Source organism: Pinus tabuliformis, chromosome 3_2 (assembly GCF_031772625.1).
Source record: "Pinus tabuliformis cultivar Carrire ecotype Pingquan chromosome 3_2, CPIR1, whole genome shotgun sequence".
NCBI classification, from domain to species: Eukaryota; Viridiplantae; Streptophyta; class Pinopsida; order Pinales; family Pinaceae; genus Pinus; species Pinus tabuliformis.
The window spans coordinates 700704080-700713467 of NC_142302.1; the positions used below are offsets into that span (position 1 = coordinate 700704080).

Sequence of the window (9388 nt, forward strand, 5' to 3'; positions counted from 1 at the left end):
AAGAGGACTTCAATGCGATGTGTTTGTGGAGAATTCCTTGGTGGACATGTATGCAAAATGTGGGAACATAGAGAAGGCACTCAATATATTCGGCAAAATGCATAAACGAGATACCGAGTCATGGACCATGATAATTGGAGGGTGTGCACAAAATGGAATGGAAGAGGAGTCTCTGAGGCTTTTCTTGCAAATGAATTATTCGGGAAAGACAATTGTTGAATGTATGTGAAGTTTGGGTTTCTGGGGGATTCTCGCATAGATTTTAACTAGACAAAGGAAGGAAATGGGGTATCAAGGACTACACTGATTACAACTTATGTTAGAACCAACCATGGTAAGGAGGCCTTGGGAATTTTTTATGAAATACAATGAACTAGTATTGCGCTACCAGCATATTCCAACCTGGCAGGTGTTAAAGAGATCCTTGAAGAGATAACTAGAATTGAGTTTGAGTCTGGTGCCTTTATGGAGTGCGCTCTCCTTAACATCTATGCAAAAATTTGGGAGTCTACAAGATGCACTAGGGCACTTAGCAAACATTGATCCTCTTGATCTATGTAGTGAGGCAAAAGTTGAGAAGTGTCATGCCATAAGAGAATTGAGCAGCGTGGGCAAGTCGTTCATCACGCTTTGATGTCTTGTGGTCATGCATCTTTGTGCACGAAATGTAATCAACAGTGTGATGTATGTCCTATCTGTAGGGTACCAGTTCCAAAGCATGATGGAGCTACAGAATTATGTCTTTACAATGAATGTCTGGAAGCTGACCTTATCTATAGAAAAGCTGATGAAAATTTTATGGAAAGTAAAGGAGATGGCCAATGTTGGACCGAAGATGTTCAGCATCTTTATTCTTTTTTTAATGTTTCCTTGGAGAATAATTTGATATCCCTAGTTTTCCATTATGTCATAGATGTTTGTATGATGAAACTGTTGTTTCCAGTGATGTTATTGTTGTTATGCTTCTTGATGGAGGATTTGTAAAGGGTTGGTGCAAGAGAACATTATTGAATGTTATATTTAGTCTTCCAACACTTTATAATCTTGGGGTTCAGTCAAATGTATTCAGTAAGTATACAACACAACTCGATGCTATAGTCAATGTGCTAGAAGTATTAAAAGGATGGCTTTTGGATTTACCTTCACCTCGATTGTTGGAGCTACAACATCTTTTGGAGACTGCATCCAAAGTGAAACAACATTTGGAGGTAATGGCTTGGTGTGCAAGGCACAACTTTCTTGAGGGTGTTCAATGTCGCTATATGAGCATATCTCATTGGAGAAGTGTGTTTCATGAGAGAAAGGATGTAGCATTTGAGCGAGCCTGGTCTGATTATTCAAATAATACATCACTGTCTGTGTCTCAATCTCAAGCAACTTTGTTCATTGAGGATGCCTTAGCTAATCTAAGCATAGGGCAAGATTATGATGGAGAACTAGGAAAAGAGGCCTATGAACTAAGCTGGTTGCGACAAGGGGGGAATTTATCTCAGTCGCCATTCAAGGATGGACTGGATCGACCTGCATATCCACCAGAAAATTTGCGTGCAGCTGTTGATCTCCTTTTTCTAGAGGGAAGTTCTGGTCTCATCCTTGCAAAAGAGGAATTTTTATTTTATTACTTATTTGATCGCCATTGGAATGTTCCTAACACGGACTGGAGAAATATAGTGGATGATTATGCTGGAACCTTTGGCATCACCAGAAATTTAGTTGTTGAATCATTAGTCTTTTATCTGTTGGATGATAATACAAAAGAGGCATTAGAGGATAAATAGGTCAGGGAGATGAAACAAGTGATTCTTCTTTGCATGAAAAATCGTACAAAGGAATCAATATATATTAGTATATCTGACTGGATGATGTTTGCTGAGCTTCTAAAATTTAGGCATTATTTTGATCTGTGAAATGTCGGGAATTTGTTCTGTTGGGTCTGTTACTACTTTAATAATTGGGATTGCATTTGTGAGATGCACCATCCTAGAAATGAAACTTACAAAGGGCTTTTGGGGACTATAGTATTGAACTGAAGAAGAATTGAGTTGACAACACCCACAGATCATGCTCATAAACTGAACGACATCCTACAGTGACGAGGCACAGAGGCTCTCTGGTGTCCCACTATTGTGGTGGAAGTCACCGATGACAAAAATAAAAATAAAACGTGATGGAAACCATTTGCGAGGACACACAATATTTATTGGATCTTTACTCAGCCATTGCATTTACATCTCATGCAGGAATCGTATCACTTTCACAATCTTTGGAGGAGGGTAGGGGTGCCCTGCTCACGACAGAAGGAGACCCATTTTTCATAGGAGCCCGGGAAGGGATGCATTGTGCAATGTAGTATGCTCCTCTTCCCCATGATGTGGCTTGGTGTTGTGCCCCCTCGATGCCTGGTCTTGTGTGTTGGCTCGTTGGTCCTCGATTCTAAATTTGGTTGATGTCAGCTAGATGGATTTCGGTCCCAAATTTTTATCATTTACAAGGGCAAGTATCTCCATTCTTGTGTTCCAGATTCTACATGATCTGGAGGTCAGTTAATAGGTGAAGAATCTGTTTCTCAAGATTTATTAGGGACTAATCCTGAGCTAAGAGAATCAAGGAGCAACAATATGCTTCAAGTAGAGGCGCTAAGTCTCTCATCAAATGAATCATCTAGTTCAACAGGAAATGTCAACAATCAAAATTTGAGAAGGAACAGTTGGAGGATACTGCAGGATGCATTGACCAGAGGAACTTCTAGGAGGAGGAATTTGACTCCAGCTATACTTTTGTCAGTAGATGACATCGATGATCTTGGTTCTACAAAGGATAGGGCGCTTCTTGATTTTAGTGGATTACTATATGATGATGCTTTAGAATATGATGTACTCAATAATGGTCGCAACTCTGACTCAAAAGAAAGGAGATGGTGTTTCAGATCATAGGTTTGGGCATTGTAAATATTGCGTAGGGTTCTGACGGAACCTCTTCTAGGCATTCAAGGTTTTTTGCATTTAGTACCCATGCAGATGGTCACTGCCCTTGTGAGGCTTATGTGATGTTAGAAGAGACAAGCACACATGCAAGCATTTCACACATAGTGATGCTTGCAGAGGCATTGTTTGAGGTACCAGATGAGATTCATCGACAATCAGTTTCTCTTTCATAGACAACGTCATTATCTCATGTCTCACTGCCAACACCTGAGTCTATTGTCAATTCATTTCCCATCAGGAATCACAAGAAACTTGAGAAAAATGAAAATGTAAATGATGAAGCAGCATAGTGCTACATTTTCCTTGCAGAATATGAGGAAGGAGATAAAATTCGGGTTTTTCCTTGTCACCATGAGTACCATATGGCATTTGTTGATAAATGGCTAAAAGAAATACACAGAGTATGATAAAAGAAGTTCTAAATTGCCGGTAAAATGGAGAAAAAAAATCATTAAATTAGTCTTAAATGAAATTAGTTCCAAATAATTTTTATAATAAAAATGCTTACAAGCAATGATGAGGGTTATAAACTATTTTAGTTGATATTTGTGTCTAGTGGATCTTGGGTCCAGATTTTGAACCAAATTTGATACCACATGTGAGGCCCCCTCCTAGGGTCCTAACAAAAAACTAAATTTCTCAAATTTTTAAATACAATAAAACGGGAAATAACTTCTCTATCTAAACATTCATTTGATGATGATATACCATTAAATTTTTTTTTACCACAAATTAATTAAGTAAGAATTTCATTACAACCATTTACATAAGTAATCAATAAACAGAGGACTACATGTTCCAATAGCTTAGTTGGGATGCTCCTGAGCTCTTGACTTTTTTGGGATGCTCCTCTTCACTACCCAACTGGATTTACCTCCCAGCCAACTAGGAAGTACTTCCTAGCCCAGGGAACCTCCACACACTCCCTAGCCCTCCGAGCCCAAGTCCAACTAGATGTAGTGTGTCCAAGTTAAACAAACACTCTCCTTCTCCCCCTTCTCTTTTCTCCACTTTCCTCCCAAAACAAGACCCTCCAACACCACAACCAAAACCAAAACCAAGACCAAGACCAAGGATTCCCCCCTCCTCTCCTCATCCTTCCCTTTTCATGCCTCTTTCTCCCCCCCATCTCAACCACCTATCATTAATTTCATTACCCCTTCATCCTTTCAATTGAATTTTCTTACCATATCTTCTCCCAAGTAAATTTGAGAGGACATTTTCGGGATCAGATATGGATATTTAATTTGGTAATTAATTGGGGAGGACCATATCTTCTCCCAAGTAAATTTGAGAGGACAATTTTTGTATAAGATATGGATATATAATATAGTAATTAATTGAAGAGGACCATATCTTCTCCTAACTAAATTTGAGAGGATATTTTGGGGATAAGATATGGATATATAATTTGGTAATTAGTTGAAGAGGACCATATCTTCACCCAAGTAAATTTGAGAGGACATTTTGGGGATAAGATATGGATATATAATTTGGTAAGTAATTGAAGAGGGCCATATCTTCTCCCAAGTAAATTTGAGAGGACATTTTGGGAATATGGATATGTAAATTGGAATAAATGGAAGGAGACCATATCCTATCAAAATTTAAATTTGAGAAGATAAGTTGGGAATTGAATAATAACAATAATAAAATTTATATCAGTAATAAATTTACAGTTTCACCAATGTAGGTATCTACCAATATTTCATGATAATTATAAGTCAATATTTTTAGGTAATATAAACACTAATCAAATTTGCATGATAAGATTAAGTAGGGCATTACATAAAGGCAAAGCAGTGTTGTTCCCAGCACAAAGTCTTCGTTTCTCTAAAATTACTTGGTTGAGACCCTTATCGCATTCATAGGCTTGCCTCTTGCAAATCCTATTATGAACTTCTCCTAACATACTTCATCCTTGGCACATTGGAATTCACTGCATCCCCTTGGTTCACACTCTTATTTGTTGATTTCTATGCATCTTGACCTAGTTCTCCCTTGTGATGCCTCGGCACTCCCTAACACTTCTCAGCATGCATTTAAATTTTTCAACATGTTTTAGCATGCCTTTTCATTCCTTGGCATACCCTAACACTTTGTAGCTATCATGCCCTCACAACTACCTTTACTTAATTTGCAACTTGGGAACCCAACCAAGTCTTCGGTTGACTATAAGAGCTTGACCAAGTTAAAGTTACTACAACTAGACTATGTTATTGAATTTTGTGGATTGGGAGGTACTCCAGAAGCCTAGTGAGATGGTTTTGAGTGAGTTTGGTCACAAAAGGATTTCTGGGGAAAAAACCCCAAGCGAAGGGTTTTTGGACCCGAGATGGGGCTTAAAATATAAAAGAAAATTAAAAAGGAAAATTAATATTTCCTAAGGTCTAAGTGGATAAAACCTATAAGTTCTAGGTGGTTCCTAAGAGGCCTAGCTAGGAAAATATATTTAAGGAGGCCTTAGTATGAAGGCAATAAAATCAAGTGAGAATCAACTCATTTGATCAAGGAGGCCAAGAGAGATGTAGTTCTAAAGTAGGCCGAGTTAGAGGGATGAGTAAGGGTTGCTAAAGGGAGGTAGTGATCATCCACCAAGAGCAAGATCATCATGTGAGGGTTCACAATAATGTTTCATACCTTAATGGGTTCGAGCTACGAAGTAGGATGGCATATTGTTGGTTATCTTTTAGCAAATCAAGCTCAAGATATGCGACTCATGAGAATCTAGGCATGTGATTTTAGTGGTGCTTCTGTGTGAAGCCCGCATCAAATTCTAAAATAATAGAGAAAGTTGAGACCCTATCTTGTGGTGGTTAATAGGCCGCAATGTTTGTGATAAAGACCAACACAAATGGAGGAGGGCATGCAGTGGAATTTAAGGGCCATAAAAAAGTAGTTTCAAGTGTAATATTGACTAAGGTAACCGTAGTTTGAGGGTCCTAGAGATTTGAAGATCAGTCAAGATTCAGTCAAAGAAATGCCCAAAATCTATGGATCCATATGAGCTAGGCCGAGTCTCTTATAGAGGCGAGAGTTATTGTTTTTTCTATGGGTGGATAGGGTTTATTCTAAAGGAAGTAGAACATCAGTATAATTCCATAGTTAAGGAGTTTTGCTAGCATGTTTAATCCATAAGGTATTCCCTTAAGACTGTGACAATTCTACGTAGAAGAAGAGGGGTTGTGACCCTTAGATAGAGGTTTATCTCTACAGTATTTACCACAGATATAGAAGGTGCTTTGCAAAAGTATGTGTCAAGATAGTAGATCCAAAGGAGGGTGGAAAATGAGAATAATATTGAGCAGAAGAAATGTGTCATATGAGGGATTGACATGAAGAGGAGTTGATTTTGGTGGACCATCCATAGAGTTTTGGATAGATATCTTCCATAGAGTAGATCAAAATTGTTCGTAGATTGGACAACAAAGAAATTGATACACAAGAATAGTGATTTTGAGAGGAATCAAATGACTATTAGGTGGAAAATTTGAAGATCCCTAGATGAGGGAAGTGTTGTGGGCCCTATAAAAGTAAAATAATTGGTTGTGGTTGGGAAAATTGATGGTAGTCCAAGTACAATTGGAGGGTTGTTAGGTGAATGTCAAAGAAGAACCCCAAGTCCTATACTTTTGAATGACAACAAGATTGGTAGAAGGGTAGGTGTATTGGGCCTAAGGACATGTAAACTTTGAAGGACGAAAGTAGTCATCAAGTGGGATAGCCAACTAGCCCTAGTTCACTGTACTGTACAGGATTGAGTTAGTGAGAAGAAGGGTATCCACCATATCCCTAGACTTGCCATCTTGGAGCAACAGTATGGAAAAAGTGGGAAAACCAAAAAGTTTTTCACAGACAGGGTTGTGAGTAGTTGATCGAAAACCCTAAGTGTTGCAGACCTTGAAGGAAAAAGGAGTTAGTTGGAGGGAAAAGTTTGTTAACCCTAGTTCAGTAACCTAAAAGAGTTTATTTCATTGATAGAGACAGATTGAGGAGTTGTAGAATGAGAGGTAACAAGACCTACTAGATTTGTTTAGGAAATGTGGACTAAAAGGGTTGTGTGTGGCCACCATCAACAAGTAGGTCAAGTGTCATCTTGTTCAAGGTAGATTGGTTTCCAAAGGACTAACACCAAGCCATAGTTGTATTCCTTGTATCAGTGTGATTGTAAAGGGTGATGATCCCTTGTATGGGAGCTCTACAATGTTCTATTAAAGTTTGTAATATAAAAAATAAGGGTTTGAAAAAGTTAAAATTTTTCATGTGCAATAGTTGATTCTGTGTTATGTGTATATATTTCGTTGTGAGAAGTAGATGTGTTGTGGCACTTGAGTGTGTTTACATCAAAGTTCTAGGACCAAACCCATATTCTCTTGTGTCATGGAAATTCAACATATGCCTTGTTCACCTAAGGACTACCTGTAACTCATCTTAGGCTACTCATGTCCAATGCCAACCCATCCCACTTAACAAGTTACCAAGACAGGGCTTATCACATCCAATCATGGCCATAAAATAGCTAAGAAACACAGTTTACATCTTGACATGCCATAACACCTGGCATGTCTTAGACTTCCTTGGAACTATGTGGCATTTGCTAGCATTCCCTACATTCCTTGGCATGCTTTAACACTCCCTAGTACACCCTACCACTTCCTAACATGCCTTGGTAGTTTAGCATACCTTGGAAATGCCTAACATATAACCTCATCACTCCCTCCTTAACACTCCTAGAATTCATTGACACTTCCTATCACACACTCTTATTCGTTCATTTCCATGCATTTTGAGCTAGTGCTTCCTTATGTTTCCCTAACACTCCCAAGAATGCATTGCCACACCCAAGCATTTGGCACATCTTGGTAGGCCTTAGAAATTGGCATGTCTTGGCATGCCTAACATTCCATGGAATTGTCTATCATGTGTTAGTACTTCCTGACATTACATGGCACACCTTAGCATTTTGTAGCTATCATGCCCTCATATATAGTCTTACTTTTTTTGGGGCTTGGGAACCCAGCTAAGGCATTGGAAAAAAAAAATTGTGCCAAACCCAATGTCCTCCTTTGTTTGAAAATGCTTTGTCTATCCCCTTATTACAACCAAAGGCTTGCCTCCTGCAATTCCTATTATCAACATCTCCTAGCAAACTTCATCCTTGGAACACCTAGAATTCGTTGACACTCCTTAGCACACACTCTTATTAGTTCATTTCTATGCATTTTGACCTAGTTCTCCCTTGTGATTCCCTAACACTTACTAACACTCTTTTTTATGCATTAACACTATCTAGAATGTGTTAGAATTCTTTTTTGTTCCTTGGCATGTTCTCACAACTACGCTTAATTTTTTTGGAACTTGGGAACCTAGCCAAGTCCTTCCTTGACTACAACAACTTGACCAAGTTACAATTACTACAACTAGACTATGCCTTGTTCACCTAAGAACTGACTATAACTCATCTTAGGCTACTCATGTCCAATTTCAACTTATCCCACTTAACAAGTTACAAGTTACCAATTCAAGGCTCGCATCCAACCATGGCCATAAAACAACTAAGAAACATAGTTTACATCTTGACATGCCATAGTACCTTGCATTTCTAACAATCCCTTGTCACTATGTGGCACATGTTAACACCTCTACCATTCCTTGTCATTCTTTAGCACTTCCTACCACTCCATGACATGCCCTAGAACTCTGGCATGCCTTGGCACTACCTAGCATATAACCTTGTCACTCCCTCCTTACCACCCTGAAACTCACTAACACTCCCTATCACACATTCGTATATGTTCATTTCCATGCATTTTAAACTAGTTCTACCTTATCTTTCCATGGCACTCCCTAACACTCCCTGGCACACATTGACACGCCCTGCCACCTAACACATCTTGGCATGTCTCCCTAACACTCTAGAATTCCTTGCAACTACCTAGAATACCTTGTCACTCCCTCCTTAACACACCTAGAACTTGTTGGCACTCCCTATTACACACTCTTATTCATTCATTTCCATGCATTTGAAACTAGTCCTCCCTTATGTTTCCTTCGCACTCCCTAACATTCCCTGGGATACATTGGCACATCATGGCACATGACACATATATGCTTGTTTCCCTAGCCTTTAACATGCCTTAGCACTACCTAGCATACCTTGTCACTCCCTCCTTAATACACCTACCATTCACTGACACTTCCTATCACAAACTATCATCATCCATTTCCATGCATTAATTTCACCTAGTTCTCCCTTATGTTTCCCTGGCACTCCCTAGCACTTCCTAACACGCATTGGTGTTGGAATTATGACACATATTTAGCACTATGGCACAGGTGTTGTCCTTGATGGCAAATCACTCAAATGACAGATCATAGTTCAATAGGTTAACACCAAAGAGTTA

At 38.9% G+C, this 9388-nt stretch overlaps 2 pseudogenes; both read left to right on the forward strand.

Annotated features, from left to right (window-relative positions):
• The first annotated feature begins 490 nt into the window (after window positions 1-490).
• Window positions 491-1778, forward strand: LOC149182551 (E3 ubiquitin-protein ligase HOS1-like; annotated as a pseudogene).
• A 389-nt stretch (window positions 1779-2167) lies between these two features.
• LOC149182552 (uncharacterized) lies at window positions 2168-3391 on the forward strand (annotated as a pseudogene).
• The last annotated feature ends 5997 nt before the right edge of the window (window positions 3392-9388 follow it).